This window comes from Tursiops truncatus, chromosome 10, assembly GCF_011762595.2.
Source record: "Tursiops truncatus isolate mTurTru1 chromosome 10, mTurTru1.mat.Y, whole genome shotgun sequence".
Lineage (NCBI taxonomy): Eukaryota > Metazoa > Chordata > Mammalia > Artiodactyla > Delphinidae > Tursiops > Tursiops truncatus.
The window spans coordinates 71,458,493-71,485,672 of NC_047043.1; the positions used below are offsets into that span (position 1 = coordinate 71,458,493).

Below are 27,180 nucleotides of genomic sequence, written 5' to 3' on the forward strand. Positions count from 1 at the left end.
ATAAGTTATTTTTGTATTACATTTAAAAAATTTTCAGTAACTATGTAACTTCATTTGTTGGAAAATACATAATAGTTTAGAAAGAACTAAATAGAAAGAACTTACATAGTTCTTTCAGCAAACTATCAGTCAAATATATCAGTCTTCTACTACCAGGTGCTAGAGATGAAAAAAGAAGAGTCTGCCCTCTTAAAATCATAAGTCTATTTGCATAAGACAATAAAAAACCTTTAGTATAATATTTTATAGTGTCATCTGCCTGTGTATTATGATATTATAGAGGAAGAACAACTGATTCAGTGTGTTGATTAGTTTATGCTAGTTATACTGTGGTAATAAACAACCCGAAGAGCTCAGTGCCTTATAACAACAAAGATTTATTTCTTGCTCATGTTAAATACTTAGGTAGATGGCAGCTCCATCCACAGTTGTTCTCCTTTCTGGAATTCAGGCTGAAGAAGCAACTCCTGTCTGGGACATACATGTTCTGGTAGTAGGTATTAGAAGGCGAAGAGCTATTCAGAGCCATGGAATTACAGTTAAAGTTTCTGCCCAGAAGTGGTACATGTCACTTCCACTCACATTTCATTGGTCAAAGCAAGTTATATGGCCAAACATGACATAATTGGGCAGGGAATTGTAATTAATATTCATTTAGGAAAAATCAGTGGAATAATTGAGTACTGTCATCCGTTCTGCTACACTCAGCTTACTTCCCAACTCAGTGAAAATTATACAGCCTTGGGAGCTGTCAAAGAAGAATGCATTTAAAAAAAAAAGAAGAAGAATGCATTTTAGCAAAAAATAAAGTTTTCTAGTCTTTTATGAGTATTCTAATATCCATAAGGTAAATGGTTTGTATTTCTCTCAGAGAAGAGAAAATTAAGGACTAAAGAAATTATAATTTGAAGTAGCAATCTCCTTTTTATGAGAGAAGTCTATATCGTTGATATAGTACTTAGTATCTTTTGTGAATAACTCTGACATTGAGTTATGGGGTTTAGTCATAAGTGATGTTTTTTTCCCAGACATCTATTCATCAACTTTATCTTGCCAGTTTATCTGCCTTGTCATGGACTGAATCTGTATTGATCATATTTTAAAATAAAACACTGGGATATATTAGTTCATAGGGTCAAACATTAGAGTATTTATTTATTATTGAGATATAGTTGATTTACAGTATTATGTTAGTTTCAGGTGTATGATATATTGATTCAAATTCTTTATAGATTAAAGTCCACTCAAAGTTATTATAAAATATTGGCTATATTTCCTGTGCTGTACAATGTCCTCGAATCTTATTTATTTTATATGTAATATTGATAGTTTGTACCTCTTAATCCTCTACCCCAATTTTGCCCTTCTCCCCTCACCTTTCCCATTGGTAACCATTAGTTCTGTATATCTGTGAGTCTGTTTCTGTTTGTTATATTAATTGGCTTGTTTTATTTTTTAGATTCCACATGTAAGTGATAACATATAGTATTTGTCTTTCTTTGACTTATTTCTGTAAGCGTAATAACCTCTAGGTCCATTCATATTGTTGCAAATGGAAAATTTTTCATTCTTTTTTATGACTGAGTGATATTCCAGTGTGTGTGTGTGTGTGTGTGTGTGTGTGTGTCTTTTGATGGACACTTAGGTTGCTTCCATATTTTGGCTATTATAAATAATGCTGTTGTGAACGTTGGGGTGCAAGTATCTTTTTGATATAGTGTTTTCATTTTCTTTGGCTATATACCCAGGAGTGGAATTGCTGGATCATATGGTAGTTCTATTTTTAGTTTTTTGAGGAACCTCCATACTGTTTTACATAGTGACCACCAATTTACATTCCCACCAACAGTATACAAGGTTTCCCTTTTCTCCGCATCCTTGCCACATTTATTATTTGTGGTCTTTTTTTGTTTGTTTGTTTTGCGGTCTGTGAGCCTCTCACTGTTGTGGCCTCTCCCGTTGCGGAGCGCAGGCTCAGTGGCCATGGCTCACGGGCCCAGCCGCTCCGCGGCATGTGGGATCTTCCCAGACCGGGGCACGAACCCGTGTCCCCTGCATCGGCAGGCGGACTCTCAACCACTGCGCCACCAGGGAAGCCCTATTTGTGGTCTTTTGAAGATAGCTATTCTGACAGGTATGAAGTGATATCTCATTGTGGTTTTGATTTGTGTTTCTCTGATGATTAGTGATGTTGAGCATCTTGTCATGTGCCTGTTGGCCATCTGTAAAACATCAGAGTATTTAAAATAGAGAGCGACATAATTACATAACATTTGCTTATTGGACATCTTTTTATTAAGCATCTACTATGGCATGTTTGCTAGCTGACAGGGATAAAGGGGTGAAAAGATATAACCCCTGTTTTTAGGGATTCTGTGTAAGTGGACATGTCTACAAAAAATTACAATTCAGTGAAATAATTGCTTAGAGAGATACTATTCAAATGGACTGCAGTAGAAATGTTGAGGATGGAATGACCAATTGAGAAGGCAACGAAGGAGGGAATGGCTTCTCCAGAGGTGATATCTGAAACAAATCTTAAAAGGAGAGCAGGTTTTAGCATGCAAATGAGGGGGAAGTACATTTTAGGCAGCATGAGTGATAGTTTTATTGGTACTGATAGGAATAAAAATAGTTGGCTTGTTTGAGAAACTGATTTTGTGTGATATCATTTAGGTGAGGAATAGAAGATGAGGCAGAAAAGACAGTTCAGGACGAGGCTGTGAGGGATTTTAATGTCATGCTCCTTTTTCCTTTAGGACAAGTGGTGAGGGGTGCCAAAAGATTTTAAGCAGTAGAATTACACGGTTAAAACTTTGTTTTTAGAGCAGCAGTCTTAGTGACAATATGAAAGACATTGGAATTGTGCTCAGAGGCAAGGAGACCCAGTAGAGTGATATAGTAGAAAGATCAGTTAGAGATAAATTCCCAGAGTGCAACCAAATCATCTGGATGGAGTGAGACAGATTTGGGAGTCACTACCCGATATAGTGAAGGCTGTAGGAAATACACGCCCAGGGAGGTTTGTACATCCTAGAAAAGTAGAAGCTAGGAAAGAACCCTGGGGATGATCAACATTTGAACTGCTGTGAGGGAAAAAGAAAAGAGAGTTGGAAGGGACAACCAGAGAAGTAGGAGGACCAGGAAAGATTGGATTTGTGAGGTACAAGGCAGGGAAGAGTTTTTGAGAAAATACTCGTGTCACCTTTTAAGAGCTGAAAGCAGTCCTTGGATTTGTCAGGTAGTAGTCTCATCAGTGACTTGAGGGCTGTTCAGTGGAGTGGTGGGTATGGAAGCTCACTGGCAATGGATTAAGGCCCTCCATTAAATTTAGAGTGAATTTTAAACATTTATATTTAAAATTAACGGGACTTCCCTGGTGGCGCGGTGGTTAAGAATCCGCCTGCCAGTGCAGGGAACATGGGTTTGAGCCCTGGACCAGGAAGATCCCACATGCCTCGGAGCAGCTAAGCCCGCGTGCCACAACTACTGGGCCTGCGCGCCAGAGCCCGCGAGCCACAACTACTGAAGCCCACGTGCCTAGAGCCCGTGCTCCGCAACAATAGAAGCCACCACAATGAGAAGCCCGCGCACCGCAACGAAGAGTAGCCCCCGCTCTCTGCAACTAGAGAAAGCCCGTGTGTAGCAATGAAGACCCAATGCAGCCAATAATAATAATAAATAAATAAATTTAATGGAAAAACATAATTAAGTTGCTTTAGAGCAAAGGGGTCAAATAAAATATTTTCATTTTCAGAGAGATATCCATTAATGGAAAGATAATAAAGATGTACTGAAATATGTATTTTAAATACATTTTATGAGTTCTAGGATGGAAAAAGTTATTTTGAGCAGGGGATAGGGGAAGAAGGAGATTTTGGAGGAATGGCTTTTTAGGAATTTTGGCCCAGTATAAGTATATAGGAGCAGTCTTACTTTAAAAAAATGTACCATTTTATTTAGCATATGTTGTAGTTCTCAACATTAGTACTTTTTTACTTGCACAATGTTTTCTATTGTAAAGCATGCATGTCAAAACCCAAAATCTGCACTGTCACTTCCTTAGTGTAAATCCGGCTTTGCTACTAAGATAATATGCCTGAAACAGAGTGTAAATATCTCAGGATCTTGAAAAACAATTTGAGAATGAAAAAAAAAGTTAAGGTATGATTAATTTTTTAGTTTATGACTATTTAAAAGTTCAGTATTTGCAGCATAATTTTTGGAAAACTATCAAGTGAACTCCTGTATCAACAGAAAGTGCCAAAAATTGCTTAAGCTTTTTTACATAGCATCAAGTTTGCTCAGATTAAATACTCTAAAATTAGTTTTAGTAATAGAAATCTCTCATACTTGAACCAATTTATGTTCTTTACTAAACTTTGGAGTTGAAACTGATCTATTTAAAGACATACCTATTTATTAATGGAAAGCGAAACATTTCATCTCAAAATTTGCTTGTTTTTTTTTTTTGGTATTTAAAAACTTTTTTTCTTATTTTTTAATTTTTTGACTGCATTGGGTCTTAGTTGCGGCACATGGGATCTTCATTGCAGCTTGTGGGATCTTTTTTTGCGGCGCATGGGCTTCTCTCTACTTGTGGTGTGCGAGTTTTCTCTTCTCTAGTTGTGGCGTGCCAGTTCCAGAAAACCTGGGCTCTGTAGTTTGCTGCACGCGGGCTCTCTAGTTGAGGTGCGTGAGCTCGGTAGTTGTGGTGCTCGGGCTTACTTGCCCTGCGGCATGTGGGATCTTAGTTCCCCTACCAGAGATCAAGCCCGTGTCCCCTGTATTGGAAGGTGGATTCTTTACCACTGGACCACCAGGGAAGTCCCAAAATTTGCTGGATATTTTAGATTCAAATAAAGTTCTTAGTAGAGGTAAATCTAAGACAGTATTCAAATGTGAGAAATATAACAGGATGTTTTAGTGGGCTGTCTTTTTAGTGTGTTCAGAGGGAGTTGTTTGAACTTGAACTACAGCTTTAATTGCATGTCTATTGCCCACAAGTATCTTTTTTAAAAAGAGAGGTGAGGTGAAATGAACTAACTAATGATATTTGTCATTATTCTAACAAGAGTACTTTGATTTAAAGAACAAAATTTTGTAATAACTGTTGATTAAATATTTAAATGCAACCTTCTTAGTGATATTTTTATTAAAAAACACCATTTGTTTAATTGGTATTGATTTTACTATTTATGTGACAGGTATAGAAACTTCTTATACATGTAATGTTTTAAAATAAGAAGTGTCTTCTTAACAATTGAGGTAATTTGGTTTATAACATTATATATTTTGCGTGTACAACATTATATTTTTACTTAGGTGTCTACTACATTGTGCTCACCACCAAAAATTCAGTTTCTGTCTGTCACCATACAGCATACAGTTGACCTTATCCATTTCGCTCCCCCCTTCCTCTTCGGTAACCACTACTCTGTTCTCTGTATCTACATGTTTGTTTTTGTTTGGTTTGTTCATTTATTTTGTTTTTTATATTCCACATATGAGTGAAATTATAGTATGTGTCTTTTCCCATCTGAAGATGTGTCTTTTTTTGATCCTCCATGTAAATTTATAAGTAAATTAGCTGAATCAGGCATTGTTAGAAATTGTTCTTATCGTTGTTATGGTGTTTATCACTGTCTAGTAGTTTTTTCTTGTCTATTATCCTGAACTGAATTCCTTTAAGCTGGAGGATTTTGTTTTCTTTCTGTGTTCATCGTTCTAAGTTTAGTTAGTATTGAATAGATTTTAACAGTTAGGTTTTATATTTTCTGCTTAGATCTCTTAGATAGTGGCTTTATCTATTGTATTTTACTTAAATCATATCTTTGTCTTTAGGGGATTTTATCTTGTGTATTGTGTGTTCCTATAACTTGACCATGATCAGTTCTAAGCGTATATAGTTATTTTTACCATTTAAAAGGTAACTCTTTAGAATTGTACAGACTCATTTATGTTTTTCATTATGCTGGCAATGTAAAAAATAAAAGAAATTTATGATTATGTTTAAGTGTTTAACAGCACAAGCAAGTTATGTAGGCTTCTTATCTGCCTCCAGTCAGTGTGGTATTTCAAGGAAAATTCTTTTCTTCCCTGAAGCTCTAGTTTTAGAGCTCAGTTATCTCTGGCTCTTCATTAAAATTCCGTTTCTAGATGTGAAGAATTCCCTAATCTAGATGGGAATTCCTAAAATATATACACAGATTTCAAAGTGCTGTTGATTCATTTAGCCAATATTATTGAGCTCTTCCTGTGTGCTAAGCATTGTTCTAGTTAAACAAAACAAAGTCCCTGCCCCCATGGAGCTGACATTCTGGAGTGCAGTGTGCCATCATCCGTTTTTCATCATCACCTCAGTCTATTTAGGACAAAAGGGAGTGCTTGATTTACTGACAGGGAATCCAGCATAGTTCAGTTCATCTTGTCCTATAAATTTGCTGTGTAAAAGCAATATTGTTAATATGTATCCAAAGTATTCTGGTTAAATTTCAGTTTTGCCCAAAATTGCTAGTGCTCTACACTTGGTGAAGTCTGTCCATATCGCCTTCAATTTTATAAATTTAGACTGTATGTGTATTTTCTTAACCTTGTTTTTTATGTACTAAGTTAGATTGTTTTTTTTAAAGTCATCAGGGAATCTCCTTAGATGAGTCATTGAATGATTTTGTTTTGGTTGTTATTTTTGTTTTCTCTCTACTCTGAAACTTACTTTTCCATTTTCCTCAGTGTGAATTTTAATAGAACTTTTCAAACTTTTGTTTGCGTGACACATACTTTCCTAGTTCTTAATTTTTTTGACTTTTTTGACAGTTTTGACATTTCCATCTTTGTTTCCATTGCTTATGGTTTCCATAAAGACTTTACCTTTATCCTTTAGATTCCACGCCTCATTCTCTCTCTAAATTCATATACTTAGTCATTTTTTTAAAAATAAATTAATTAATTAATTAATTTTTTGGGGCCACATTGGGTCTTCGTTGCTGCACACAGGCTTTCTCTAGTTGTGGTGAGCGGGGGCTACTCTTTGTTGCGGTACACAGGCTTCTCACTGCGGTGGCTTCTCTTGTTTATGAGTATGGGCTCTAGGTGCGTGGGCTTCAGTAATTGTGGCAGGGAGGCTTAGTAGTTGTGGATCGCGGGCTCTGGAGCACAGGCTCGGTAGTTGTGGCGCACAGGCTTAGTTGCTCCGCGGCACGTGGGATCTTCCCAGACCAGTGCTCGAACCCGTGTCCCCTGCATTAGCAGGCGGATTCCTAACCACTGCGCCACCAGGGAAGCTCTACTTACAGTCTTAAATTACCACTTCTAAGCACTTAATTTCAAAATTTATGTCCTTATCATGAATTTCTTAACCATATTTTTTAGTTTATTTTTAGTTTTTCGATACACTTCAGTTGTTTTTAGTATATTCACAGAATTGTGCAGTGATTACCACATTTAATTCCAGAATATTTTCGTTGCCCCCAAAAGAAACTCTGTACCCATTAGCAGTCACTCCCCATTTCCTCTTCTCCCAGCTTCTGGTGACCACTAATCTACTTTTTGTCTCTATAGATTTACCTGTCTGGAAATTTCATATAAATGGAGTCATACAACATGTGACCTCTTGTGCCTGGTTTCTTTCATTCAGCATAAGTTTTCGAGATTCGTCCACGTTGTAGCATGTATTGGTACTTCATACATTTTTATTGCCAAATAATATTCCTTTGTAGGGATATATATATAACATTTCATTTATCCATTTATCAGCTGATGGATATTTGGGTCATGTCTGTTTTTTGGCTATTAAAATATGCCGGGACTTTCCTGGTGGCGCAGTGGATAAGACTCTGCGCTCCCAATGCAGGGGGCCCAGGTTCGATCTCTGGTCAGGGAACTAGATCCCATATGCATGCCGCAACTAAGAGTTCACGTGCCACAACTAAGAGTTCACAGGCTGCAACTAAGGAGCCCATGTGCCACAACTAAGGAGCTCGCCTGCTGCAACTAAGACCCCATGCAACCAAATAAATAAATATTAAAAAAAGAAAAAGAAAAATGCCACTGTGAACATATATGTACAAGTTTTTGTGTAGAGGAAGTGCCAAACTGTTTTCCAAAGTGGCTGTACTATTTTACCTTCTCACCAGCAATTTATGAAGGTTCAGTGTCTCTACTTCCTCTTCAAACTTGTTATTATCTGTCTCTTTTATTGTAGCCATTCAGTGAGTATGAAGTGTCTCACTGTGTTTTTCATTTGTATTTCCCCAGTTACTAACTAGTAATATTGAGCATCTTTTCATGTACTTATGGGCCATTTGTATACTTTTCTGGAGAAATGTCTGTTTCTGGAGAAATGTCCTTTCCCTGTTTAAAAAAATGGATTACTATCTTTTTATTATTGAGTTGTATATTCTGGATACAATTCCTTTATCAGATGAATGATTTGCAAATATCTTTCCCCATTTTGTAGATTGTCTTAATGGTGCCTTTAAAAAAGTATTATTGTAAGATACACATAACAGAAAATTTACCATTTTTACCATTTTAAGTGGTATTCAATACATTCACAATGTATTGCAACCATCACCTTCATCCATTTTAAGTGCTTTTTTTTTCTTATCAGTCATCCATTTTATACACATCAGTGTATACATGTCAATCCCAATCTCCCAATTCATCACACCACCACCCAAACCCCCTGCTGCTTTCCCTGCTTGGTATCCATACATTTGTTCTCTACATCTGTGTCTCAGTTTCTGCCCTGCAAACCGGTTCATCTGTACCATTTTTCTAGGTTCCACATATATGCGTTAATATATGATATTTGTTTTTCTCTTTCTGACTTACTTCACTCTGTATGACAGTCTCTAGATCCATCCACGTCTCAACAAATGACCCAATTTCGTTCCTTTCTATGGCTGAGTAATATTCCATTGTATATATGTACCACATCTTCTTTATCCATTCATCTGTCGATGGGCATTTAGGTTGCCTCCATGACCTGGCTATTGTAAATAGTGCTACAATGAACATTGGGGTGCATGTGTCTTTTTGAATTATGGTTTTCTCTGGGTATATGCCCAGTAGTGGGATTGCTGGGTCATATGGTAATTCTATTTTTAGTTTTTTAAGGAACCTCCATACTGTTCTCCATAGTGGCTGTATCAATTTACATTCTGACCAACAGTGCAAGAGGGTTCCCTTTTCTCCACACCCTCTCCAGCATTTGTTGTTTGTAGATTTTCTGATGATGCCCATTCTAATTGGTGTGAGGTGATACCTCATTGTAGTTCTGAGTTGCATTTCTCTAATAATTAGTGATGTTGAGCAGCTTTTCATGTGCTTCTTGGCCATCTGTATGTCTTCTTTGGAGAAATATCAATTAAGGTCTTCTGCCCATTTTTGGATTGGGTCGTTTGTTTTTTTAATATTGAGCTGCATGAGCTGTTTATATATTTTGGAGATTAATCCTTTGTCTGATGATTCATTTGCAAATATTTTCTCCCATTCTGAGGGTTGTCTTTTCGTCTTGTTTATGGTTTCCTCTGCTGTGCAAAAGCTTTTAAGTTTCATTAGGCCCCATGTGTTTATTTTTGTTTTTATTTCCATTACTCTAGGAGGTGGATCAGAAAAGATCTTGCTGTGATTTATGTCAAAGAGTGTTCTTCCTATGTTTTCCTCTTAAGAGTTTTATAGTGCCCGGTCTTACATTTAGGTCTCTAATCCATTTTGAGTTTATTTTTGTGAATGATGTTAGGGAGTGTTCTAATTTCATTCTTTTACATGTAGCTCTCCAGTTTTCCCAGCACCACTTATTGAAGAGACTGTCCTTTCTCCAATGTATATCCTTGCCTCCTTTGTCATAGATTAGTTGTCCATAGGTATGTGGGTTTATCTCTGGGCTTTCTGTCCTATTCCATTGATGTATATTTCTGTTTTTGTGCCAGTACCATATTGTCTTGATTACTGTAGCTTTTTAGTATAGTCTGAAATCAGGGAATCTGATTCCTCCAGCTCCGTTTTTTTCCCTCAAGACTGCTTTGGCTATTCGGGGTCTTTTGTGTCTCCACACAAATTTTAAGATTTTTTGTTCTAGTTCTATAAAAAATGCCATTGGTAATTTGATAGGGGTTGCATTGAATCTGTACATTGCTTTGGGTAGTATAGTGATTTTCACAGTATTGATTCTTCCAATCCAAGAACATGGTATATCTCTCCATCTCTTGGTGTCATCTTTAATTTCTTTCATCAGTGTCTTATAGTTTTCTGCATACAGGTCTTTTGTCTCCCTAGGTAGGTTTATTCCTAGGTATTTTATTCTTTTTGTTGCAATGGTAAATGGGAGTGTTTCCTTAATTTCTCTTTCAGATTTTTCATCATTAGTGTATAGGAATGCAAGAGATTTCTATGCATTAATTTTGTATTCTGCAACTTTACCAAATTCATTGATTTACTCTAGTAGTTTTCTGGTGGCATCTTTAGGATTCTCTATGTATAGTATCATGTCATCTGCAAACAGTGACAGTTTTACTTCTTCTTTTCCAATTTGTATTCCTTTTATTTCTTTTTCTTCTCTGATTGCCATGGCTAGGACTTCCAAAACTATGTTGAATAATAGCAGTGAGAGTGGACATCCTTGTCTTGTTTCTGACCTTAGAGGAAGTGCTTTCAGTTTTTCACTATTGAGAATGATGTTTGCTGTGGGTTTGTCGTATATGGCCTTTATTACGTTGAAGTAGGTTCCTTCTATGCCCACTCTCTGCAGGGTTTTTGTCATAAATGGGTGTTGAATTTTGTCAAAAGCTTTTTCTGCATCTATTGAGATGATCAGATGGTTTTTATTCTTCAATTTGTTAATATGGTGTATCACATTGATTGATTTGCATATATTGAAGAATCCTTGCATCTCTGGGATAAACCCCATTTGGTCATGGTGTATGATCCTTTTAATGTGTTGCTGTATTCTGCTTGCTAGTATTTTGTTGAGGATCTTTGCATCTATATTCATCAGTGATATTGGTCTGTAATTTCCTTTTTTTGTAGTATCTTTGTCTAGTTCTGGTATCAGGGTGATGGTGGCCTCATAGAATTGGGAGTTTGGGAGTTTTCCTTCCTCTGCAATATTTTGGAAGAGTTTGAGAAGGATGGGTGTTAGCTCTTCTCTAAATGTTTGTTAGAATTCACCTGTGAAGCCATCTGGTCTTGGACTTTTGTTTGTTGGAAGATTTTTAATTACAGTTTCAATTTCATTACTTGTGATTGGTCTGTTCATATTTTCTGTTTCTTCCTGGTTCAGTTTTGGAGGGTTATACCTTTCTAAGAATTTGTCCATTTCTTCCAGGTTGTCCATTTTATTGGCATAGAGTTGCTTGTAGTAGTCTCTTAGGATGCTTTGTATTTCTGTGGTGTCTGTTGTAACTTCTCCTTTTTCATTTCTAATTTTATTGATTTGAGTCCTCTCCGTCTTTTTCTTGATGAGTCTGGCTAATGGTTTATCAATTTTGTTTATCTTCTCAAAGAACCAGCTTTTAGTTTATTGATCTTTGCTGTTGTTTTCTTTGTTTCTGTTTCATTTATTTCTGCTCTGATCTTTATGATTTCTTTCCTTCTGCTAACTTTGGGTTTTGTTTGTTCTTCTTTCTCTCGTTCCTTTAGATGTAACGTTAGATTGTTTGAGATTTTTCTTGTTTCTTGAGGTAGGCTTGTATAGCTATAAACTTCCCACTTAGAACTGCTTTTCCGGCATCCCATAGGTTTTGGATTATCGTGTTTTCATTGTCATTTGTCTCTAGGTATTTTCTGATTTCCTCTTTGATATCTTCAGTGATCTCTTGGTTATTTAGTAACGTATTGTTTAGCCTCCGTGTGTTTGTGTTTTTTACGTGTTTTTCCCTGTAGTTGATTTCTAACCTCATAGCGTTGTGGTCAGAAAAGATGCTTGATATGATTTCAATTTTCTTAAATTTACTGGGGCTTGATTTGTGACCCAAGATGTGATGTATCCTGGAGAATGTTCCGTGCGCACTTGAGAAGAAAGTGTAATCTGCTGTTTTTGGATGGATGTCCTATAAATATCAATTAAATCTGTCTGATCTATTGTATCATTTAAAGCTTCTGTTTCCTTATTTATTTTCATTTTGGATGATCTGTCTATTGGTGTAAGTGAGGTGTTAAAGTCCCCCACTATTATTGTGTTATTGTTGATTTCCTTTTTTATAGCTGTTAGCAGTTGCCTTATGTATTGAGGTGCTCCTATGTTGAGTGCATATATATTTATACTTGTTATATCTTCTTCTTGGATTGATCCCTTGATCATTATGTAGTGTCCTTCCTTGTCTCTTGTAACATTCTTTATTTTAAAGTCTATTTTATCTGATGTGAGTATTGCTACTCTAGCTTTCTTTTGATTTCCATTTGCATGGAATATCTTTTTCCTTCGCCTCACTTTCAGTCTGTATGTGTTGCTGGGTCTGAAGTGGGTCTCTTGTAGGCAGCATATGTATGGGTCTTGTTTTTCTATCCATTCCGCAAGCCTGTGTCTTTTGGTTGGAGCATTTAGTTCATTCACGTTTAAGGTAATTATCGATATGTATGTATCTGTTACCATTTTCTTAATTGTTTTGGGTTTGTTTTTGTAGGTTCTTTGCTTCTCTTCTGTTTCCCACTTAGAGAAGTTCCTTTAGCATTTGTTGTAGAGCTGGTTTGGTGGTCTGAATTCCCTTAGGTTTTGCTTGTCTGTAAAGCTTTTGATTTCTCCATCGAATCTGAATGAGATCCTTGCCAGGTAGAGTAATCTTGGTTGTAGGTTCTTCCCTTTCATCACTTTAAGTATATCATGCCACTCCCTTCTGGCTTGTAAAGTTTCTGCTGAGAAATCAGCTGTTAACCTTATGGGAGTTCCCTTTTATGTTATTTGTCGTTTTTCCCTTTCTGCTTTCAGTAATTTTTCTTTGTCTTTAATTTTTCCAATTTGATTACCATGTGTCTCGGCATGTTTCTCCTTGGTGGGTTTATCCTGTATGGCACTCTCTGCGCTTCCTGGATTTGGATGGCTGTTTCCTTTCCCATGTTAGGGCAGTTTTTGACTATAATCTCTTCAAATATTTTCTCTGGTCCTTTCTCTCTCTCTTCTTCTGGGACCCCTGTAATGCGAATGTTGTTGCGTTTAATGTTGTCCCAGAGGTCTCTTAGGCTGTCTTCATTTCATTTCTTTGTTTTTTATTTATTGTGTTTCACAGCAGTGAATTCCACCATTCTGTCTTCCAGGTCACTCATCCATTCTTCTGCCTCAATTATTCTGCCATTGATTCCTTCTAGTGTATTTTTCATTTCAGTTAGTGTATTTTTCATCTGTGTTTGTTTGTTCTTTAATTCTTCTAGATCTTTGTTAAACATTTCTTGCATCTTCTCGATCTTTGCCTCCATTCTTTTTCCGAGGTCCTGGATCATCTTCACTATCATTATTCTGAATTCTTTTTTTGGAAGATTGCCTATCTCCCTTTCATTTTGTTGTTTTTCTGGGGTTTTATCTTGTTCCTTCATCTGGTACATAGCCCTCTGCCTTTTCATCTTGTCTGTCTTTCTGTGAATGTGGTTTTTGTTCCACAGGCTGCAGGATTGTAGTTCTTCTTGCTTCTGCTGTCTCCATTTTCAGTACTTTTACGTCATCCTGAACAGAAACTCTGTACCCATTAAATAATAACTCTCCTCTTCTCCCCGAGGCTCTAATAACTGCTATTTCTACTTTGTGCCTCTATGAATTTGCCTATTCTAGGTGACTTATGTAAGTGGAATCACATAATATGTGGCCTTATGGTGTCTTTTTTTTTTTGCGGTACGCGGGCCTCTCACTGTTGTGGCCTCTCCCGTTGCGGAGCACAGGCTCCGGATGCTCAGGCTCAGCGGCCATGGCTCACGGGCCTAGCCGTACTGCGGCATGTGGGATCTTCCTGCACAGGGGCACGAATCCGTGTCCCCTGCATCGGCAGGTGGACTCTGAACCACTGCGCCACCAGGGAAGCCCCTTTATGGTGTCTTTTATAGCACAGAAGTTTTAAATTTTGAAGTTCAGTTTATCCTTCATTTTAAAAATAATTCTAACAACCCTAAAATTTTAAATTTATATTACTATTTGTGCTTTTGGTATCATGTCTAAGAAGCCATTTGCCTAATCCCAGGTCATGAAGACGTATTTTAACCATTTTTGAGTGTTCTCTTACTTGGCCCTCCCATTTGTATATTAAACATCAACCAATATAAACTGTCAGTGGTCTGTCAGTGGTTTTATGAGAAGGGTTTATTAGATGTTGTACTATTTAAAAATTTTTAGATCAGGATAGTGGTTTCAAACTTTAGAATCTCTTGAGATGCTTACTGAAAACAGGTTCCTCAGATGATTTTTGTACATTTGTAGTAAACGTCTAGGAGACTTGGCAGCATGTGGTTGAAAAATGTGGAATTAAGATAGTCCAGCATAATGATGAAGAGCCTGGATCCTGGATTCTGACTAGCTGGGTGTGAATCCTGGCTGTGCCACTTTCTTAGCCATATGATCTTGGGCCAGTCACTTGTTGTCTCTGGGCATTCATTTCATCTCTCAGGGTTGTTGCAAGGATTAAACAAGCTAATATCTGTGAAGCACTTAGAATAGTTTGGCAATAGTAAGCAGCACATGTGTGTTATATATTGTTATACCCTTTAACTCAGTAATATCATTTTCAGGGACTTAATCTCAGAATATTAACAGATATGTTGCATAAAGATATATGTATAACACTTTCATCAAAGACATTAATTGCAAGAAGTCTTCTATATATATAGTCAGAAGACCTATGGTTAAATATCTTAATGAAATTTATGAAATGTCATGTAGCCATTTAGTCATATTCAAAAAATATTTAATGCCTTGGGAAAATAGTGATTTAAGTGAAAAAGTCAAATTAATATACAACTACTTACAAAGTAGGTCTCTAAACTTTTTTAAACATATGGGGCAGGGCAATGGAGTGTTGGTCTTGTAATGCATATAAATAAATAAGTAAACTGTTGACAATGATTATCCTTGGAAGCTGGGAGGAATAATTTTAATTTTCTTCTATACTTTACTGTACTTTCTTGACTTCAGTGATAAGTATTTTATGCTCAGAAAAACAAATTAATTTTGAAAACGACCAGAAGAGGGGAAAAGCCCAGTGTGAAATAGGAAAAATGATAGGAAAATAGGAAAAGCCCAGTGTGAAAGAGGATAATAGGATGATAGAAAAATAGGAAAAGCCCAGTGTGAAATAGGAGAGCGTAATGGGAATAGGAAACCTGCATCCTAATACTAGTACTGTTATTAAATGATTTTCAACCTTGATTGAATTTTATCTCTTCCTTGGGGACATAGTTTCCTTATCTGTAAAATGAGAAATTGGACTAAAATTTAAAAGGCAGTATAGTAGAATGGTTAAGAGCTGCGAGGTCAGAAGTGGGGAGTTAGGGACTACAGCTGAGGAGATCATTACATGGGTTCATACCCTAGTTCTTATTTGCTTGGTGACTTCTGGCAAGTAATTTGCCAGAAACTCTGCCTCAATTTTCTTGTTTTTAAAGTGGGGTTAATAATAATACCTCACAGGGGAGTGGTGAGAATTAAGTGAATTAAATACATGTAAAGGACTTAATATAGAGCCTGGCACACAGTAAGAATTCGGTAAATGTTAACCATTTTTACTGGTATGTAGATCCTTTCTAATGAGGTTATTTATTGCGAATATTTTGAGTCAAGTGAGTGATTCTTAAATTTGTCATTTGAAAGTTTAATCAGGGGGCTTCCCTGATGGCGCAGTGGTTGAGAGTCCGCCTGCCGATGCAGGGGACATGGGTTCGTGCCCTGGTCCGGGAAGATCCCACATGCCGCGGAGCGGCTGAGCCCGTGAGCCATGGCTGCTGAGCCTGCGCGTCCAGAGCCTGTGCTCTGCAATGGGAGAGGCCACAACAGTGAGAGGCCCGCGTACCGCAAAAAAACAAAACAAAACAAAACAAAAACAAAAACAAACAAAAAAGAAAGTTTAATCAGTTTTCTATATAGATATTTTTGAGATTGTGGAGGCTATTGATTTGTGAAATAGAATGTTTTAGAGGCCCTGGCCCCCACTCCCAGCTTGCCTTATTTGTTTTGTGTTCTTGTACAGGCAACTTCTTTGAGGTCCTAAGTTATCTCATCCATGAGAGTATTTTATAGACCATTTCAGCAGTAAAAATCTCATATTTGATTTTTTTAGTTTTTTTCTAACTCTTTTTGTTCTGAAGCTGATGTGTGCAGCTTAATCTGCCTGTAATTAAGTTGCATAGGCTGTTAGGTTGTACCTATTTTTCTTCAACTGATGTTTCAATTTTAAACTTGAGAAATGGCATAAAGCCCAGGGGAATGTTACAGCTCAGTTGACTTGCCCATTCTAGAAAAAGCTAACGTTATATTGTAAACTCAGCTAGAAGTTGGTGGAGCATTCCCTCTGGTGTAACTCGATTGATGCATAGATGTTATTTAATTTAATCCCAGAAAACGAATGTACCCAAATGTTTTAAGAGGTAAATCTGAGTGTGAAAATCACTTTCAGAGTCAGCAACCATATTGAAATTCATTTTTGGAACCCTGAACAAAGACTACAAAAATAGATGACTTTTGTAATGTTATATCATTTTCTTTCACTGACTATATGAGATAATTAAGTCTTTGGTGAATAGTGACTCAGCTATTCCATTGCTTGGGAAATTTTTGTCTGTGAACAGGTCACTCTGTGATACCTCAGTTTATAATGGCAGTCAAAATGAAGATGAAATTTGTATTTTAATGCACTTATTCTTAGATCTTCAGAAGCTCTCTCCTTTTCTGCATGGAGTAACTGCAGTAGGCAGCCCACCATGGGGGGCATTATTTCTGTGTTAGAGAATAAATTAGTAGAGTTAACATTGCCAGGAAGCAAAAGGCAGTAGTTTGACTGCCACAGTTAAGGGATACAATTTGTTACTTATAACAGATATAAGGTATTTTCCTTTAATTGTAATAACTTGTTCATTAAACATACCTAGCTATAATCCTTATAACAAGAGAGTGGTATGTCTTTTGGCTTGATGGGTAAAATAAGCTTGAGACAGCTTTGTGACTCACTGACACAAGAGGGAAAAATCTCTGCCTGACTTCGGAATTGGATTTTATTTTAGGATGAGTTGTTTCTGTAAGTATAGATATGAGAGAGTTCCTATCCTACATGTCTAATATCTTATTCTATCTCCCCATAGATTTAACTCAGTGCTTCCAAATTCCCCCAGCCTATACTTTTTGTATCTTCTGCCACTTGGTTCACGTTAATTACAAAGTGTTTCTATTTCTCCCTCCATATTTTTCTTTCTGAATGTAAGAATTTATGAACTTTTCCTTTAAACATTTAAAAAAATTTTTTTTTGATTTATTTATTTTTGGCTGTGTTGGGTCTTCGTTGTCGTGCGCAGGCTTTCTCTAGTTGCAGTAAGCAGGGGCTACTCTTCATTGCAGTGCGCAGGCTTCTCATTGCAGTAGCTTCTTGTTGTGGAGCACGGGCTCTAGGCGCGTGAGCTTCAGTAGTTGTGGCTCGCGGGCTCAGTAGTTGTGGCTCGTGGGCTTAGTTGCTCCACGGCATGTGGGATCTTCCCGGACCAGGGTTCGAACATGTGTCCCCTGCGTTGGCAGGCAGATTCTTAACCACTGCGCCACCAGGGAAGCCCCCTTTAAACATTTTAAATTGTCTTTTGGGTTTGTCGATTTGTTTCAGTTTTTAAAAATTTCATTTTTTCTTGTAGAAGAGACTAGTAACATATTTGCTTCTGTGGAGGGAAATTCGGAAACTGTGGGGCATGGGAAAGAAGATGTACTTTTCACTGTACCACTGGACTTTTGGAACCCATTAAATTTTTCTCCCATCTTTTTAAACTTAATTTTATAGAGTAGCATAAACACGTTTACAAACTGTTTGTTTGTTTGATGGGTTTTATTTCTTTTAAAGTTGAGAACACAAAGTTTCTTAAAGTTGACCATTGAATGTTCTGTTGAAGGCATAATAGTAAGTTTACAGTGCTCCTTTATTTATTTATTCATTCGAATATTCATTCATTCATTCTGCTCCGGGTCATAGTTGCACCACGCGGGATCTTCGCTGTGGCATGCAGGCTCTTAGTTGTGGCATGCGGACTCTTAGTTGTGGCACGTGGACTCTTAGTTGTGGCATGTGGGATCTAGTTCCCTGACCAGGGATCAAACCCAGGCCCCCTGCACTGGGAACATGGAGTCTTATCCACTGGACCACCAGGGAAGTCCCTGCAGTCTTCCTTTAAGTGATTCACTTGATCCATAAACTTCAAAAGATGGATCACTGTAATAGAAGTGATGGCCTAGCTCTTCTAAAGGTGGTTTGGGATCAACTGTAGCAAACTAGACTGTGCTCTCAATTTCTTTCTTCACTTCAACATCAGTTTCCTTTCATTCTTCAACACTGGCAGTATTGCTGTGTGCTATTCTATCTCGGAGAAGCATAATACGGTCACTCTTCTTACTTCTTGTATTTCTTCTTGTGTATAGTAACCGGCTCCAAGATCATGCATACTGTGTCCTTCATAATATTGAGTCTGCAGCTCTATCAGTATGATCCCCTATACAGATCTATAATAGGCAGCTGCAATCTTTGTTGCCTCCTGGACACATAGAGCATCCATTCATCTGACCTAAGCCCAGGAAGAAAATTGTCTTTCTTGTAGTAATCAGTGATGGCTGCTGCTCTCTAAACAGATGTTCCCGTTACACAGTGGTTTTTCTCACAGATGAAAATAAACGGTCATTTCCACAAAGTTGCCATGTTGTATGCTTCAAATATAAAGTCAAACAGACCTCATCTTTTCCATTATACAATTGGCCCTCCCTATCCATGGGTTCTGCATCCACCGATTCAACGAACTGCAGATTGAAAATGTTTGGGAAAAAAATTCCAGAAAGTTCCAAAAAGCAAAAATTGAATTTTCCATGCACAGGCAACTATTTACATAGCATTTATATTGTATGAGGTATTATGAGTAATCTAGAGATGATTTAAAGTATATGGGAGGATGTGCATAGGGGTATATGCAAATACAATGCTATTTTATATAAGGGACTTGAGCATCTGAGGATTTTGGTATCCATGGAACCAATCCCCCTTGGTATCCTGGAACCAATCCCCCTTGGATACTGAGTGGTAACTGTACTTACAGGCCAGACCAGTGCTCAGGGGAACCTGAGCTCTGACAATGCCCTGATCCCCGTAGAAGGTCTTAGTGTACATGTGTATTAATCCTACTTTTCCTTTAGCGCAACCTTCTCTTTGTCCTGTAAACTCTACAAATTTCTAGGACAGAAAGTCCACAAGTAAAGCTAAAGCCATGAGCCCAGTAAGCTGTGATGAGATGATCTATGATTTTTATCCCGACCTCAAGTCCCCCACAAACTTCTTGACATTACATAAGTAACAAAAACCACGAATAACTTTCTGTTTGATTCCATTGGCAAACAGTCTGTATCATCCTGTAGAGTCTGAGTCTCTCTTCACTACCGAGCACTGTTGTGATACGAGGGCCCTCTTACTACCCATGAAGGTCACATTTCTTCATTTCAAATGTACCATCATTTGCACAGTTACGGGATACCACCAGTGTTCTGCTAGCCATGACCTGCAGGAAATGGTGAGAATCTTCCTCTTAGAGGATCTCCCTCCTGAGTGTAGGTCGTGGTGGTGGCAGCAGTGATGACATGCTCTATGCTGGGCCATAGGCACACAGATATTTTTAAAGAGTGCAGAATATTCATGGATGGGCTGCAGTTTTCTTAACTGTTCTTCCATTGTTGAATATTTACATAGGTTCCATCTTTTAAAACTATTATAAATTTTGCTTTCTGAATATCTTTATACCTAGATCTTTATATATGTTTTTTATTACTTCTGTAGGCTAAGTTCTCAGAAGTAAATCAAAGGGGACATTGTTTTAAAGCTTACTTCGTATACTTTGCCAGACTGCTTTCCAGACAGGTTGTGCCAATTTACACTCCCATGACCAGCTTGTGAAAATGTTTCTCTTATGTCACTCTTGAACGCACTGAGTGTTATTTAAAATACTTTCTGCCACTTTTATCAGTAACAAGCTGAATCCCTTAAATTTTTATATTACAAAGTTATTTCCTATGTGCGTGTATATATTCATATATTCTTTTCATCCTTCCTCTGTTCATTGGCCTTTTAAAAACAGCTTTATTGAAGTAGAATTTACATTCCATAAAATGTACCCATTGTAAAAGTAAGTTTAGTTTACTTGAAGTTAATGGTTTTTAGTAAATCTGTAGTTTTGTAATCATCACCATAATCTAGCTATAAAACATTTTCATCACCCCCAGAAGTTCTCTTGTGCCTATTTGCATTCAGTCCTTGATTCCCACATGCAGCCTTAGGCAACCACTGATCTGTTTTCTGTCTCTATAGATTTGCATATTCCAGAAATTTTAAATAAACAAAATCATACTATATGCAGTCATTTGTGTCTGGCTTCTTTCCGTTAGCATTATGTTTTTGAGGTTCATCTATTTTATAGAATGTATCAACAGTTCATTCACTTTATTGCAGATATATCTTATTTATTCAGTGGTTGATGGATATTTGGATTGCCTCCAACTTTTGGTTATTATGAACAGCGCTGCTAGGAACATTTGTGTACAGTACTTTGTGTCTTTTATTTCTCTTGGCTAGATACCTAGGTGTAGAATTGCTTGGAACCCATTACATTTTATATCATTACTTAGCCCCAAAAAATGTTTCTTGTTCTTTTTGCGGTACGCGGGCCTCTCACTGTTGCGGCCTCTCCCGCTGCGGATCACAGGCTCCGGACGCGCAGACTCAGTGGCCATGGCCCACAGGCCCAGCCGCTCCGTGGCATGTGGGATCTTCCCGGACCGGGGTACGAACCCACTTCCCCTGCATCGGCAGGCGGACCCTCAACCACTGCGCCACCAGGGAAACCCAAAAATGTTTCTTTTAAAGAAAGGATGATAGCACTGTATTTGAGAAGAAACATAAATAAATGATATAAAAGAGTTAAACTGGAATGATTGGATCAGGCAAGTGAAAATTTCTAAGACATGCAGTATGACTGTATAATAATGGAAACCCCTTCAGGATTTATTGGTACATGAGCAACTGCTAGAGCCTAAAACCAAGTGAAGGCAAAAAAAAAAAAAAAAAAAATTAATGAATATCTAAGTAAACATTGATAACTACTTTGGTTCTGTGAAAAATGAGAACAATGGAAATAGAACATCATTTGCATTCATTATGACAGCAAAATGAGTATATATAACACACAAAATGTCCTTTGCAATATAAAAGGTCAAAAAGATTTTTGTAGGTGGACCAAAGAACTATGCAGTCAGTTTGTTCAAGATGAATATATGTAGTAAACAAACAGACATCCTTGCTAGTAACCACAGAAATAAATATCTTACAAAATGGTTGTTATATTAAATTAGCAAAATGAAAATATGTAGTGCTAGAAAGGCTGTGGTAGTGACGTTAGCTTTGTGTTTTGGTCTAGTCCAAGTGCAAAGCAGTGTGGCAGAGCTTGTCCACATCTATGGAGTAGTAAGATTCTGGGGTAACCTCTGTTTTAGCTTCTTTGAATGTAATTAACATGTTTTAATAGTAAATTAATAAGGGAAGAAGTAAACCAAAAGATAACAGCTACAGATTTCTCCCATGTGCTGAAATCCAGTCTGGTTGTGCTTTTCTCTCTCTGCTCTCTCTGTGACTCACCTAAACTCTGGAGGCGCTAACCCAACTCAGCTATTTTTCTCTCTGGCCTGGAGAGCTGCATGTGATCTGAATCCTGCTTTTCCAGCTTTCACTAAATCCTGGATCCAGTTGTCCTTTAATCCTATGACTCACACCTTGAGAGTCACCTCCACCCCACTCCAAGAAAATGCTTTAAACTTTCTCATAGTGAGTAATAATTCTGTCACATCTTTTCTATGCTTTAATGATTTTGTGTTAGGTGCTCATTTGAAAATACGCTTCCGGTTGATTTTCTTTTTTTTAAAGTTCTTTGCAGAGTTCTTCTGTATGGGTGGGACCAAACACTTATGAGTCACTCCCAGTTAGTACAGTACAGCCATCCAAGAGTAAGTGATTTTTCAGTGTGACAAATTGTCTGCCAAAAAATTATAAAGTAGAGCTAAAATCAAGAAACGGAAATTGATCCTTGCCCTGTTTATTTCCCCTTGTATCTTCAAGTTATCTCTTTTCTTCGAGTGTCAAAAATTCTTTCCATTCCTGACAAATTTTTATTGTATTGGTAATATTTTTCCCTAAGTACTAGCATTATAGGTTTTTACATCATCCATACTTAAATACTTTTCCTTATTATATAAGGCTATGAGTTTTATTGTTAGTTGAGTTTATATAAAGTCGTGGGTGAAGTATTATGTAACAATCAGGAAGTCAGGCATGATAAAAAGTAAAAATCTTCCTATTCATTTTATTATACTTGACAACAATTTTTGGTTTATTAAGAAATACATCACCAATTTTCTTTGTATAGAGCAACCACAAATACTCTTCTAGTAAAACTGTAAATACTCTTCTACAGGAGGTAGTGGTGCAACTGTATTTAGTTCTTTAGTCTTTTCCACTCAGATTGGCTTGACTACTTAGGGACCTCAGGAAGAGCTGACCTGTAGATTCTACTAATTTTTGAAAAATTAATACAACAGAATTGGAAAGTCTAGACTGTTACGTGATTTGACTTGATTTCTGATCCCCACCAGTGTATTCAGGTCACTACACTATCTCTTTTTAAACTGGTAAAGGTGTTAGTCCTTGGCTGGTTCCCTGGCCTCTTGGTTATTTCTTTTCCTGAGTTTTTCTGTAGCTTTTTGACTGTTTTGTCTGAAATTCCTTCAAGCATATTCTCCACTAACTCTCCATAAAGTGTTAGTGTTCCTAAAAGTTCAATCATTGTTTTCCTCGTAAATGTTATTTTTGGATCATCTCATATATTATAATAATTTTAATTACCACTCAGATGCCTCTCAGATATCGAGCTCTAAGGTCTGAGTTTTCTACCCATTGCCTGCTTACATTTATTCACTTGAATGTCCTATAGAGACTCTAAAAACAATATACCCCAAATTGAAATGAATCATTCACCACCCCCTCCCCAATATTTCCAAATACAGGTAATGGCCTTATCATCTGCTCAGTAGCTCATACTAGAAACTACTGCTTTTCAACACTGAGCACTTAAGATCTGTCACTAAGCCCGTTCACTGCTTCTAACACTGTCCAGTTTAGGACCTTGTTATTTCTTTATTTCAATAACTATAACTGGTCTCCCTGGCTTCAGTCTAGTACCCCTCAAGCTATTCCCTCCCTGAGTGAAATGTCAGTTTGATCTTAGTATTTACCTATCTAAACCCTATAGTGGCAAGTCCCCTATCATCTATATCATAAAGGTTGTACTGCTTGAATCATCTTAAAAGGCTTGGTGACTGCTCACCTCTCCAGCATGATTTCCTGTCATTCTCAGTCTTGTGCTTCACATGCCACCCCCCCACTACGTTGTTTCTCACCTCTGTTTGCTCATGCTGTTTCAGTCCCCTCCCTTCTCATCCTGATTCACTTTTTTTTTTTTTAATAAATTTATGTATTTATTTATTTATTTTTGGCTGTGTTGGGTCTTCGTTTCTGTGCGAGGGCTTTCTCTAGATGTGGCAAGCGGGGGCCACTCTTCATCGCGGTGCGCAGGCCTCTCACTGTCGTAGCCTCTCTTGTTGCGGAACACAGGCTCCAGACGCGCAGGCTCAGTAGTTGTGGCTCATGGGCCCAGTTGCTCTGCGGCATGTGCGATCTTCCCAGACCAGGGCTCAAACCCGTTATCCCCTGCATTGGCAGGCGGACTCTCAACCACTGCGCCACCAGGGAAGCCCCTGATTCACTCTTAATCAGCCTTCATGACTCAGCATGGGACAGTTCCATCAGAAGCCTTTTCTGAATCCTCAGGATTGGGTCAAGTACCCTTGCTCTTTACTGGATTATTCTTTTTTTTTTTTTTTTTTTTTTGCAGTACGCGGGCCTCTCACTGTTGTGGCCTCTCCCGTTGCGGAGCACAGGCTCTGGACGCGCAGGCTCAGCAGCCATGGCTCACGGGCCCAGCTGCTCCGCGGCATGTGGGATCTTCCCGGACCAGGGCACGAACCCATGTCCCCTGCATCGGCAGGCAGACTCTCAACCACTGCGCCACCTGGGAAGCCCTGGATTATTCTTGTTAGTACATGAAACAGTGTAATTTTTCTCATATTAAAAAATTATTATCTTGACCCCACTTTACTTTCTAGCTACTGCCCATTTCTTTGCTTCCCTTTAGGGCAGAACTCCTTAAAAGATTTGTCTATATGTACACTTTCTCATTCCCCTCCATCCATTTTCTCTTGAATCACTCTGGTGAGGCTTTCATTGTCCACTACATCCACAGTTCTTGTCAGGGTCATCAGTGGCTTCCAGGTTGCTATTTCCCTTGGTCAGTTCTTATTCCTAATCTTCCTTGATCTTTCAGCATCATTTGACATAGTTGATCTCTTCCATGTTCTTGGAAACATCATTCACAATGGCTTCCAGGACACAACACTACTTCACTGGCCATCTTTGAAATTTCCTTTGCTTGGTCTTCATCTCCCTGACCTATAAACTTTGGACTGCTTCAGCACTCTGTCCTTGGTCCTCTTGTCTATCTGTACTTGCTTAATGATTTCATTCTGTCTCTTAACTTTCAGTTCTTTGTATATGCTGATGACAACCACATTTTTATCTCAAGCCCAGACTTTTTCCCCGGACTCTAGGTTCACATCCAGCTGCCTTTTTGACATTTTCACCTGATATCTAACATACACCTCAAATTTAATATGTCCAAAGCTGAACTCCTGATACCTCCCTAACCTCAATAAAAAACCTTCTCACATTCAGCCCTTCCAGTTCACATAGGGGCAGTTACAGTTGACCCTTAAACAACATGGGTTTGAACTGCATGGGTCCAGTTATATGCAGATTATTTTCAGTAGTAAATACTACAGTGCTACACGATCTGAGGTTGGTTGAATTCCTGGATATGGAACTGCAGATACAGAGGGCCAGCTATAAGTCAAAAGTTATATGGGAGTTTTCAACTGCATGGAGGATTGGTGTCCCTAACCCCAGTGTTGTTCAAGGGTCACTTGTATATCCTTCTAAGTTGCTTGGGTCAAAAACTTTGGTATCCTTCTTGACTCCTTTTTTTCATATTTTACATCCAGTCTGTCAGGAAATCTTGTGCTGTACAAATATTATCATTGTGTGTGTGTGTTGTATAAAAGGTTAACGTTATGCTTTTCCAGTTTTATAGCACTGTTTTATTTTAAGGGCAGGGATCCTGAAGACCATATTTATACCAGATGCCTTAATTTGATTCCCCCCTCTCCCCCTCCCCACCCCATAAAGAACTCTGGTGGGTTGCTGAAGCTCTTCCATTCAGAACTGAGTCCTGTAATCTGAAAGAACAAAGAGCAAGTGAGCTGTTAACCCTCTTAAGTACCTTTCATAAGTCAGTGATTTTACTTCTGAAGTGTGTTCTTGTGTCAAGGAGATGACTAGTTTAGTAACCCTTTTGAATTTATTGCACTTTGATCTCCCTTGATGTTTAACTCTTTTTTTTTCCTGGCAAATTCTGTTTTTCTGTGTTTTTCTCTCTTTGCATAGTTATATTTTTCTATTTGTTTGGGGGTTTGTTTGTTTCTTTTCATCTTCTTTCCACTTTCTTCCATCAAATGATGATAATGCAGAATTGAATATTTGTTAGCCTTATTGAATAAAGTTTTATATCTCTTTTAATATTATGAAAGTTTAACTCTTTAAGATTTCTTTTTTGTAGAGATAAGCACTGTGAATAGTTTGTATACATTCTTTCAGATTTTTGTTTTCTAATGGCGTATAAGCCTATATCGTTTTTTTTTTTAAGATGAATCTCAATTTCAGGATATTTTATTTTATTATTTTATTTTTTTGGCTGTGTTGGGTCTTAGTTGTGGCACATGGGATCTTCGCTGAGGCACGCGGGATCTGTTGTTGCACTGCTTGGGCTTCTCTCTCGTTGTGGCGTGCGGGTTTTCTCTCTCTACTTGTGGCACACGTGCTCCAGGGCGCCTGGGCTCTGTAGTTTATAGCACATGGGCTCTCTACTTGAGGTGCGCGAGCTCAGTAGCTGTGGCGCATGGGCTTAGTTGCCCCGTGGCATGTGGGATCTTAGTTCCCCAACCAGGGATCGAACCTGCATCCCGTGCATTGTAAGGCGGATTCTTTACCACTGGACCACCAGGGAAGTCCCTATCATTCTTTTTATAAAAGGGATCACTGGGGCTTCCCTGGTGGCGCAGTGGTTGAGAGTCCGCCTGCTGATGCAGGGGACACAGGTTCGTGCCCGGTCTGGGAGGATCCCACATGCCGCGGAGCAGCTGGGCCTGTGAGCCATGGCCGCTGAGCCTGTGCGTCCGGAGCCTGTGCTCCACAATGGGAGAGGCCACGACAGTGAGAGGCCCGCGTACCGGAAAAAAAAAAAAAAAAAAAAAGGGATCACTGTATGTCTTGATATATTTTAATTTCAGTACCCATACCGTTATATTATTTTTGATGATTATGATGTCTGATATTTAATCAGACAGTTTGGCTGGGCATTAGTAGTTTCCAGTTTTTACCTTCTATTAACGTGGCTTCGGTACATACTTAACGCATTTGTCATTGTACATGTGTGCATTTCATTGTTTCTATAGGTTAGATTCCTGGATGTGGAATTGCTCAGCCAAAGAATATAAGCATTTAAAATTTTAATAGGTGTTGCTGAATCATTTTCCAAAATGATTGTAGCAGTTTACACTCTTATGCCCAGTGTATATATGCCCAGTATATTTCCCAGTATGTGAGAGAGCTGTTTCTCCACATTTTTATATTGCCAGAGCCAGGTATCACTATTCTTAATCTTTGCCAAACTGATATTGACCACTTTGATAATTGCCCATCTTCCTGAGCTTTTTGGTCTCTTGAAAGTTTTGGAGTTAGATGCTTGTTTGCCCCTTCCCATACA

The 27,180-nt window shown here is 38.0% G+C and overlaps 1 protein-coding gene and 1 pseudogene across 34 annotated transcripts in view; one reads left to right on the top strand and one right to left on the bottom strand.

Moving 5' to 3' along the window:
• The window catches only part of SLMAP (sarcolemma associated protein), a 150,125-nt gene that overhangs the window by 20,510 nt on the left and 102,435 nt on the right, over positions 1-27,180 (top strand). The gene's annotated exons all lie outside the window — the stretch shown is intronic.
• Positions 18,279-18,928, bottom strand: LOC141279670 (pyruvate dehydrogenase E1 component subunit alpha, somatic form, mitochondrial pseudogene; annotated as a pseudogene).